Raw genomic sequence first — 10789 nt, 5'->3', positions numbered from 1 at the left:
ACGAGTTAATGGCATGCGGGTCCACAGACTGTCTGTAAAAGAGTTCGTAGCTTCCGGGTCTGAAAAATGAGGTAGACGAGGAAGCGTCTTAAAGCTGCAATACCACCGAGCGCCACTAGAGGTCGGCTCCAAAAAAAGCCTCCGGCTCCATCGACTCCCATTCAACTTCTCTCATCAAATCCAAAGTCAATAAAATGTGTCCATCAGTTATCTCGGTGTTGTTAGCTAAAGTCACTCCTTCTTATTAGTTTTCTGGAGGTCCATCTGAAAATAATCCCTCATTCATTAGAAAAGAAGATTCAAGAAGACCTGTTTTTGGGGGCGTGTCTGTTTGATTGACAGGCCTGTGGCGCAGTCAGGTTACAGCTATCGATGGGCGGGACTTTGTATCGTCAAGGTTTCCAATCAGATCAGTCAGATCCACCGCTGGCTCCTCCCCCCCCAGCTCGTCCAAATATGGCCACTTCCTGCTCCGAACCGCTCCGAACCAGCAAACATGGCGACGGACAGAATCTGAACCGGAGGCTTCGTAACGTCCACAAACCGACGTGGTGACGTCACCGCCGGTTGGATCCAGGTGGGATGTCCACCTGTTTCCGACTGCGTCAGCTTGGAGCTCTTCGTTGTGGGCGACCAAAGGAAAGACGTCCTGGCTGATTTTAAATTCTAAAATGTTTGTTTTGTATTAAAGCGGCAGCAAGTCAACATCCCCGTTAACAACTTTTTATTACTCGGAAAAACAACGAAAGGACATCCTGAACTTTTTTTTTTTGAGGGTTGAAAACTTAAAAAAAATATATAAAAATAAAAGCAGAGCCAGCATGTGGTCATTTTCCTAATTTCGATTGGCATCCGTTAATTTCCGAAGTCACATTTGATTCGCTGAATCCTTCCCGAGCCGACTGAGCGACTTCCAGTCGTTGAGAGGAAAGCGGGCCGAGCTGCTCTTGTGATGAGCTCGATGAGAACAAGCAAGCGGGTTAACATGGGACATGTTAAATTACACCTGCACACCTGGCCTGGAGGGAAGGTGTGACTTTGAGATAATGCTCCCCTCCCTCCCCTCTCCCTCCCCCCCCCTCCCTCCACCAACCCCTTGACGCAAACCCTCCCAAAAACAAAGTGGGGGCAAAAGAAGGAGTGAAAATTTCCGAAAATGTTCCTGCTGACTGCAGGAAGGACGACGGGCTGCGTTCGCCGTCTCCGCCGCAGCGCTACGACGCAAACGGAGGGAAACGGTTGCCCTAAATATTTGGTGTCTGCGTGTGTGTGTGTGTGTGTGTGTCTTTTTTTTTGGTTGTTTTTTTTTTGCGCATGCACGTGTGTTTATGCGCACGCAACTCATTTCTGTGTGAGCGGGAGACGGAGATTATGGATGACACTTAAACTGCTGTAATCAGGCCGAGCTGGTCGCTGATCTCTTCGTGGAGCGAGGGCGTCATTGATTGATGGCCGCACACTCGCCGACGCACACGCAGGTTGAAGGGCGAGGGGCCGAGTCGCTGACCGAGCCGAGAGAGAGAGGGGGGCGGGGGGGGGAGGATGGAGGGAACAGCCACGGTTGGGAGGGAGGTGTGAGGGAGGGGGGGGGGGGGTTAAGAGCGCTGACCCATCTGCAGCAGGGAAGCTGAGCTGCCTTTGCGGGGCGGGGGTATAATTAGCCGTGGTGTGTCTTGATTGAGCCGTGGGGGGGGGAGGCGAGGGGGGTGAAGGGGAGGGGGCAATGATGACCGTCCGGGCATTAATTATTGAATAACAGCTGGAAGGACGGCAACGCTTTAATGACACTAAATGAATGCTGTAATCCGTTGAGTCGACATAATTAGAAATGGTGAGATTCCTTCCTCTTCCCTCCTCGTCGATGTCCGTGAACGCAGCGCGGGGGAGGCGGCCGTCCGGGTGGAGACGGGCCGACGGTGTCAGCCGGAGAGACGAGAACCGGCGTCTTGGCCGCCGTCCGGTTTCGAGATGAGCGAGTGAGAGACGTTATCTTGCCCCGGTTTTAGACGGGAGCATTAGTTTAATGTGATTGGATAACGAAGGCGGCTCGGCTGCATCCGGGCACACCAGGTCTTTTTGAGGAGGGGGCGGGGGGGGGGGTGGAGGACAACAGTAGACGATGATGACGATGGTATAAATATTGATGATGCGGACGTCGGTAAACATGAAATTACAACCCCGATGCTAAACGTGTTTTATGGTTGTTGTTGTTGTTGTTGTTGTTGTTGACTGCGTGTGATTCAGGCCCGATAGGTTTTTGGGGGGTTTCCACGGCAACCCGGAGAGAAGCGCGGGCACGCTGTCGCACGAGATGACGCGTAGTCAGACCTCCTTTTTTATTTTTTTTTTGCATGTGGTTGTTGTATTTTCAGGGGACGCGACGGGAGGTGGAGGAGGAGGAGGAGTGGGGAGGGGGGGGGTGATGCCGATGTCACGGTGAGTGGGCCCTCCGGGGGGCGCCAGGAGGAGCAACACCGTCGTGATAAATCACAGACGGAGGCCGTCACGTGATCCCGGACGCGCCGGGTCCCTGGACTCCCCGCGATGTATATATATATATATATATATATATATATATATATATATATGTGTAGAGTTGTTGACTCAGTTGTACCGGCGTATTTATATATTTCGCCTCCTCTTGCACATTTGTCCAGCGTCTGGAATCGGGGCGGTGCAAGCGGGGAGGACGTCAGGCTCAGATTTCCGGTCCGCAAACGAGAAATTGTTCCGAATTGGATCCTTTTTTTTTTTTTAAATTAATGTTTTTTTTAAGAAAACGTAAGTTGGAAAAAAAAAACGTCGGGTCGCGTTTCGGAGACGACGGTCCTCCGTCCGAACCGACCGTCGGATCTCGGTCGTCCCGTCGGCTGTCGCTCATTTTGTCCCGTCAGGAGAAAGTTTCGTGAGTCGGACTCCCTTCCCGCTGCTGGGGGGGGTGGGGTTGGGTGGGGGTGTTTTAGTGCTCCTGGAGCTCGTGGAGCAAAAAAAAAAAAGGCCGCGGACGACGTGACGGAGACATGCAAAAAAAAAAAAAAGATGGTGAGTGGTTACTATGGCAGGTTACTATGGCAACCTCAGGTCTCTTTGAGAGCTTCCATTTCGCACAGCGTGGGAGAGACAGAGAGCGAGCGAGCGAGCGAAAGTGAGAGAGAAAAAGACAGGGTGGAGAGAAGAACCCGCAGAGAGAGAAGGGTGGAGAAATCAGCAGAGGAGGTGAGGTGTGGAGATAAACATGCCTTAGGTGGAGGGGGAGGGGGGGTGGGGAGGGAGAGGAGGAGGAAGGGGAGCGTGATGGAGAGGTGTTAGTGATGGGGTGAGACGGGGGTGTGAGGGGTGCAGAGCGGAGGGCAGGTGGGGAGACGGTCGCGTGGTGCGTTCAAGATCCGAGATCGGCGACGCGTCCGTGCGAACGCCGGAACATTTCTGATTTTGTAATCCCGTCGCTGCTGCACAGTGTGTGTGTGTGTGTGTGTGTGTGTGTGTGTGTGTGTGTGTGTGTGTGCGTCTGTCTCCTTCCCCCTCTCCTCCCTCACCTCTCTTCATTCGGTCGGCGCGGCGCTCGGGCTGCGAGAGACACCGTGTCAGTCTCGGTGACTGGTCTCCATGGAGACGTCCATCAGTCAGGGCGCCGCGTCGGTGCTTTTGCGGGCGCAGCCTTATCGTGTTTGTCGGCGCGAGTGTTTATCTGTCTGTGTATTAGTCGGCGTGTCACTCACGGAGAGGGAACCGGGGCGAGGCCTGGATGGACGGGGGCCAACGCAGGGGGAGCGTCGCTCATCACGCATGCGTTTTGTTTGTTTGTTTATTTGTTTGTTTGTTTGTTTGTTTTGGGAGAAGACGGAGAGTTGCGCAGACCTGTAATAAAAGTGCTCCACATGTTGCTGCCTGGATGTTTTGTTGCGCGGTTGCTTATTTTTCCTCCTTAACTTCATCTTCGCGTGTTCGGTTTTTTTAACATGTTTTTTTGATTTATTTTATTTTTTTATCTCGTCTGGCTGCTACCTCTGTGTGTGTTACACTTTTATCATTACACAAAGGCAATATCGTGTTTATTATATCGTTCCCTTTTACTTATGTGTGCAGATTAGCACCTCACTCCAGCAATTCATTGATTTTTTTATTATGGTTGTTGTTTTTTGTTTTGTTTTTTTTTTTTTTATAATTCTTGCTTCTTTTTTTTCTTTTTTTCCAGCTTTTCTTGCCCCCGTTCACGTTCATATCTCTACCGTGTTTCGTTTATGCCTGAAATCCCGTATCGATGACCTTGACCTTGACCTTGAGTTGCAAAAGGAACACTTGTTGCGACATCAGAAACGAGCGTGTTTCGCATCAGAGGTCCTCAGGCGGGGGGGGGGGGGTGTGTGTGTGTGTGTGTGTGTGTGTGTGTGTGTGTGTGTGTGTGTGTGTGTGTGTGTGTGTGTGATGTAAAGTGAGGGAGATTCGACTTAATGTTAAATTAAAAACAAAACAAACAAAAACCCCGGCACCTGTTAGCTCCAAAGTGCTGCTGTTGCACAGCGTTGTTGAATCGCAGCGACTTCCCCGCTCCAATTAGAGGAGCAGCGAGCCGTGTCTGCGAGCGTGGATGTGCAGCAGAAACCAGCCTCCAACCGTTGGATTTATACTCAACAGTCACAGCGCGCACTCTGGGGCTTTCCACCTCCTAAATAGTGCAAAAACCATAAATCCCCTCAGCAGTTTAAATAGTAAAGAGCATTAACCCTTTAGCCTGAATACGAGCTCGGATGAAAGTTGCGCCGTCGGACCATTTTAAGACGTTTTAAAGATGTTCCAATCGCGGCGGCGGTCGACCAAAAAAAAAAAAAAAAAAAAAAAAAAGGAAAAGCAGTTTCTTCCATTTTCTGTCATCTATAGGAGCTCAAACCGGTCGAACGGCTTCGTGCCGCTGCACACCGGTTTCACCGCGAGAACCTAATGACGGCGATGCTACAGAGCTTTTGGCCTTTTAAAAAAAAAAAAGGAGGCGAATGTAAAAAAGGGGGATGAAACTAAATCTTTTACTTGCGGCGTATTTTCCTCCAGAGAGTCTAAATAATGTGGCGATAATAAACTTTTATCTGAATAGGACATTTTGAAATAGCGTCGGGAAGTGGTTTGACAAAAAGGAAACGAAAGCAAAGCGGATAACTGAGAATGAGGCCAAATGGCGAAATCAATACGATCGTCGACAATAAAATGTGATCGTAAATAAATGAAAACGTCTGAGAGAAGTTTGAAAAAGAACCTGAGTTCAAGACTCTGGAGTCTAAAACTGAAGACGCAAAGAAAACGTCGAACATTTGTTCATTTTGGAGATTTGCGTTAATCGTCACTGCCGTAATCGTCGCGCTTCATGCACTTCGCGTCACCGCGAAACATTTGATGTTAAAATAAAAAGCTCGCGCAGACTTCCGTAAGTCTTCAACTCGCGTCGAAGCGAAACCCGACGAACGCGTCGTTTCAAGGGTTTACGACTTTCACAGTAATGCAGCTGTAGGTAAAAAAAAAAAAAACTCTTTTATGAAACACGCACAGACTTCAACGATGCGTTCTTGTTCTGGGAGAAAAAAAAGAAAAGAAAATAGAGGCTTTGAAATGTCAGATATAAGAAGTTTACAAGCCGCGTTCAGGAGCAACAGCATCCTGACAGGAAACCCAACCCGAGCAAAGACGCAGCGATCGGAGCGTAACGTGACGGTGACAGCCGACACTTCAGCATTATCATAAGTGATTGCAGAACAATCACTTTTAATGCATCGATAATCCGAGAAGCGTCAGCGAAGAAAAAAAACACGAAAGCCCGTCTCACGTTTTATCGGAATAAAAAAATATATATATATATATATATTTGTTTTTTTTTGTTTCCTGCAGAAGAGCAAAACAGATGTTAGAAAATCGACCGGTCGTTTTCAGGAAAATGACATTTAATGCGGAGTCAGAATTACGTTCGGTGATATGAAGCCCGACAGACATGTTGCGCCTACGAATGTAAATCCTGGAGGAGGGAAAGTGCGCGGCCTGGTTGCCGCGGCGACGCGTGAAATTGACACGCTTAGGGCCGGCGAAGGCGTGGGAGTTACACGTTTTTCCCCCTTTTATTACTCGCGTTGGCCTTTTCTTAGCAAAGTCACATTGTTTGGGATTTGAGATAGAAAAAAAACAAAACAACACGGTCGGGTTAAAAACAACAACTTCGTCAACTCCCGGATTCAAAACGCACCGTCCGACTGCGCGCGCGACATTTCTTGACATTTCCCTCGCCGCGCGAACCCCCGGTTGTCACGGGCGACGGGTGAAATGGTTGCAGCGTAGAGCGCGGTTGCCTCGAGGCTCCCGTCGTCGCGTCGCCTCGGTTCACGTGAGCGTTCATCGCGTGACATTCACACGCGTGTAAAGTTTCACGGGCGACTTTCACGGGTGAACATGGGACCCACAGGTTGACGCGGCGTAGTTTGACCTCCTCAAAGAAATCACTCACACACTGACACACACAAACTCTTTCTCCAGAGCAAAATATATTTATATATTTATATATACATATATATATATATATATATATATATATAAAAGCAGAGCGAGGCCAGCACCGAAATTGCAGAAATGCTGAACCGAGTCGTCTGCTGCAAAACAGCTGGGAGCGACGAAACGCTCAGCTCAGAAACACCGAGGAAAAAGGTTTGAGAGCAACCCCGGGAAGGAAGAAGAAGAAGAAGAAGAAGAAGAAGGAAAAAAAACCCGGTGCCGTTTACACCGCTCTGTAAATGGCTGAGAGACATTTGGATTTAGCTGCTAGCTCCGGCGCCCTCCCCCGTGCCCCCCCCCCCCCAATCCCTTCACAGTGTATCCCAGTGTATAAAAAAAAAGTGTGTAGGAACCCCCCCCCCACCCCCACCCCCCCGGCCGAGCGGAGGGGCCGCAGAACGGACACTCATTACCGCCTTTCGTTTGAAGTCGGAGAGCTCGGCCGAATGTGAAGATGTTAACATTAAAAAAGACTTTGAATAAAACATTTTTTTTTTTTTTTTAATCCCAGCATGTAATGATGAAGCCCCCCCCACTCCCTCCCCCCGCCCCCCCCCCCCCCCCGTAAGGGATTTGAACACGTGGGGTAATGTAATGTCTGTTAATGGGAGTGCGTTAGCAGGAACACTGACTTTTAATCTGCTGCTCTGAAGGAGAGGAGGTTCCCCGTCTCCATCAGGGCTTTTTTTGTTTTGGTTTTTTTACATTTTTTAGTTATTTTGGTTATTTTCTTCCATCCTGCATCCTTTTGGACATCTAGGAGTGGGAGGTGCGAGGTGGGCGACGGATGCAGTCGCGGAGGGGGCCGAAGTATATCCTATTTGACAAGGATGAGCGCCCGATTAAAATGTGGAACGCCGAACGCTCCAGTTTAAAAAAAAAAAAAAAAAAAAAAACTCGTCAGGGCTGTTATGCTGTTTTTCTAAAAATAAAGCTCTTTTATTGCGAATATCGCCACGACGACCAAACCGAACACTTTCTGCGGAGAAGACGCCAGCGTGACACGTCCCGCGACAAGCGTGTCCCGCCGCAGAGATCACATTAAGGAGCTTAATAAGTAAATAGGGAGGAAATGAGGAGGAGTCTCCGTCTAATTAATAGTTTATCAGAGGAATCGTAAGCTCAATTGACCTTCTGTACCTTCGGCGGAGGAGCACAAAATGACAAGATTAGCTCGAGTGGTAACGAGGCGTCGGAAGACGTTCGTATGGACGTTGCAGCATCCGTCCAAACAGGAGGTGACGAAAACAACGTGAATATTTCCTGTCGCGAGTCTGACGGGAAAACCGCCGTCGCCTTCGGAAGTTCATCCGACGACAGTTTGATTCGACGGGAATTTAGATGAGCGTGTAATCTTATTAATCCATTTAACACCGGCGTTTACAAGAAATTGGGACATTGAGAACAGTCTGTTTCTGATTCTTTGACACGTCGACAATTAAAATGAAAGGTTAGGGAGGCAGACGCCGTCGCTGCTTACAGGATAAGGCTTGAATATATATATTAATATATATAAATATATCTTTTAAACATCTGGCTCTGGTGATTCAAACTGTCCCTTAGTTACGCTGCCGTAGGCCTGGTTTGCTTCATTTTTGTCATTAATGTGTTGCTTGCTTTGTGTTTTTTATTTTTTTATTTTATTTTTTTGATCTAATTTGAATGTTTTTGTTTTTTAATGCAATTTCTGGTTCACGTTGCGTGCCGACTCTGCACGTTAACTGATGTGATACAGTTTTGTGATTCAATTTGGCGAACAAACTGTGCGGAAAGTTTTTAAGTCGACATTTAGGGGGTTTTATTTGAAAATTTTAATTAAAAAAAAAAAAATAATAAATTTCATATGAAGAAAGTACGAATACACAGAAAACAACATGGAAACAAACAGGCAAAAGAAGAAAAAAAAAACCAACCAGCAAAAAAACCCAGTTCAGGGCAGTAAAATATCCCAGAGCACATCGGGGCCACAGGAAACAGTTCATAAGATCAGTTTATCATCGGTAAAAAAAAAATAATAATTCATGGTTCCTTGTAAAACAATAGATGAAAAATCCGGTTCTATATAATTCAAATAAGGCTGCCAGACTTTAATAAACTGCTCTGTTTTACTATGTAAAGTACTCGTAATGCTCCCGATGAATCAGATCAAATATAACTTTTTCTTTTTTTTTTACCAGCCTCTAATAGAAGGACACTCAGTCCGCTCTGGTGATATATTTTTATTAAAGTAACCACCATGTCGTTTTTGACTAAACCTAGAGAGAGAATTAATAATAAAACAACATGGAGAAACTTTTAATCTGCTCCTGAACTGAAATACACCGACATATTGAGTACATTTTTTTTCACCGCATGAAGGCTAAATTAACGAGAAGTTAGATAAAATATTAAAAAGATATCCTTTGCCAAATGTTATAAAACCCTCAATCTGGATTTGCACCAAACTCTCAGACACTTGTTCTTTGGCCGTTAGCCCTTAAAAACTCAAATTTGCTGACAACTTTATATCCTGAGAAATAAACAGGCCGGGAAAAATAAAAGAAAGCTAAAAGAGTCGACCGTCGAAGTTTCCAAGTTCTGGTGGAAATTTTTTTTTATTTTTTTTTTTAAATGACAATACTTGCATCTATGTTGGACTTTTTTTTTAAAGATTAAACATTCGAACCATTTCAACTGACGTTTGAATCCTGGCCTCTTGTGCAAATAAACAGAGTTCAGCACCAAAAACTGTCGATTAAACGCAACATAGCATAATAGTAGTAAAAAAACAAAAACAAAAAAGTGCTTTCTTTTTTCTCACCTTAAATAGTATTTTACTATTTAGTTTTTTGTTTATTGACTAGTAGCATCGATTCATGTACATCTAATGTCTAACCTAATAGTTCAATAACCCCGGGGGAGGTGGGGGGGCGGGGGGGGGAGTGATGTAACACAAAGACGCGTTAGTATGCTATTAGTCATACTGCTTAGTGTGTGTGTGTGTGTGTGTGTGTGTGTGTGTGTGTGTGTGTGTGTGTGTGTGTGTGTGAGGGGGGAGAAGTGACGTAAGGGCTTCATTCAACCAGCAAGGCCAGTGCTGGTCCAGCTTCCTTTCAGTGCCAGGACGGGTGTGTGTGTGTGTGGGGGGGGGGGGACACTGCGGAGGAGGAAGTGCGGGGGAGAGTGCGGGGGGGGGGGGGCTTCCTCTCTCTAGTCCAGCACAATGCAACACAGCAGCGTCCCGTCTACCCCCCCCCTCTCTACTCCCCTCCCACCCCCATTTAAAAACCATTCACAAGCACCTTCCCACTTCCCCTCGTCCACCATCATTAAAAAGAAGAGCGTGACTCGGCGACTTCTGCAGAATAAAACAGCTGTTTTGTTGTTGTTGTTGTTGTTGTTGTTGTCGTCGTCCATTAAATCAGAGCTTTTCCGTGCTGTCCTGACGCGGAGTTTCACCCGCTTGTTTTGTTTTTTTCTTCATTTGTTTTAAATGCTCTTTTCATCCCAAAGTCAATTTGGCCTGGCGGTTAGTGAAAGGCTTTAAAAATGTGTACAGGTGGCTGCGAGGGGCGTAAAGCTTTAAAGTGTGATGGACGACCCAGCGTGGACCACGGCGGGGGCTCGGAGGGAAGCAAAAGATTAAATAAATAAATAAACAAATAAATAAACAAATAAATAAATAAATAAATATTGAGGCGAGATGAACAGACTGGGCTGAAAATGAACGGCGGTCGGTAGCAGACTGTGGACGGTCTGGATGGATTATAACGGGCTGATTACGGTGAAACTGTCTCTATGTCGGGATTACCGTTTGACGAGACCGTTGAGGGACACGGCGAGACAAACGAGACAAACGAGACACGTCGCCGGTTGAATTCGTCTTTTTATTTTATTTTTTTCCGGGTGGTTGATATTTAGGTCGGCCTCCGCGGTCGGGACGAACGAGACGACGCCGGTCTGAGCGGGGAGGGAAAATTCAGCCGGTTTTTTAAAATTTATTTATTTATTTTTATGTTAAAGTCGCCGAGGGCGATCACGTCGGCGTAACGATTTATCGTATCCCAAAACCCGTCTGCCCGGTGGAAGTGACTCGTAGACGAGGACTCGGGACGTGGAAATACCTTTCAAATGCTGATTCAGCAAATTTGAAACTCGCCTGTAAATGAACTTAGTCCATCATTTTAAATGTCTAACGTCGGTGCTCTCGAAAATGGAACCGACGACTCTCCGCATCCTCTTACTGATTCATTTCTTTTTGTTACTCCGAATCCTACAAAAGGAA

The 10789-nt window shown here is 46.8% G+C and overlaps 1 protein-coding gene across 1 annotated transcript in view; it reads left to right on the top strand.

Annotated features, from left to right (window-relative positions):
- The first annotated feature begins 3138 nt into the window (after positions 1 to 3138).
- Positions 3139 to 10789, top strand: part of lrrc4ba (leucine rich repeat containing 4Ba) — a 20322-nt gene continuing 12671 nt past the window's right edge. Inside the window, exon 1 of the mRNA XM_069709003.1 lies at positions 3139 to 3216. The gene's annotated coding sequence lies outside the window, so the exon portion shown is untranslated. The remainder of the gene's footprint in view (positions 3217 to 10789) is intronic.

This window comes from Brachyistius frenatus, unplaced genomic scaffold (genome assembly GCF_029030835.1).
Source record: "Brachyistius frenatus isolate BFR_SWC_R1_liver_20210118 unplaced genomic scaffold, ASM2903083v1 Contig_80, whole genome shotgun sequence".
In the NCBI taxonomy this organism is placed as follows: Eukaryota; Metazoa; Chordata; class Actinopteri; family Embiotocidae; genus Brachyistius; species Brachyistius frenatus.
The sequence above is the reverse complement of the archived record's forward strand: the minus strand, read 5'-3'. Positions and strand labels throughout refer to the sequence as shown.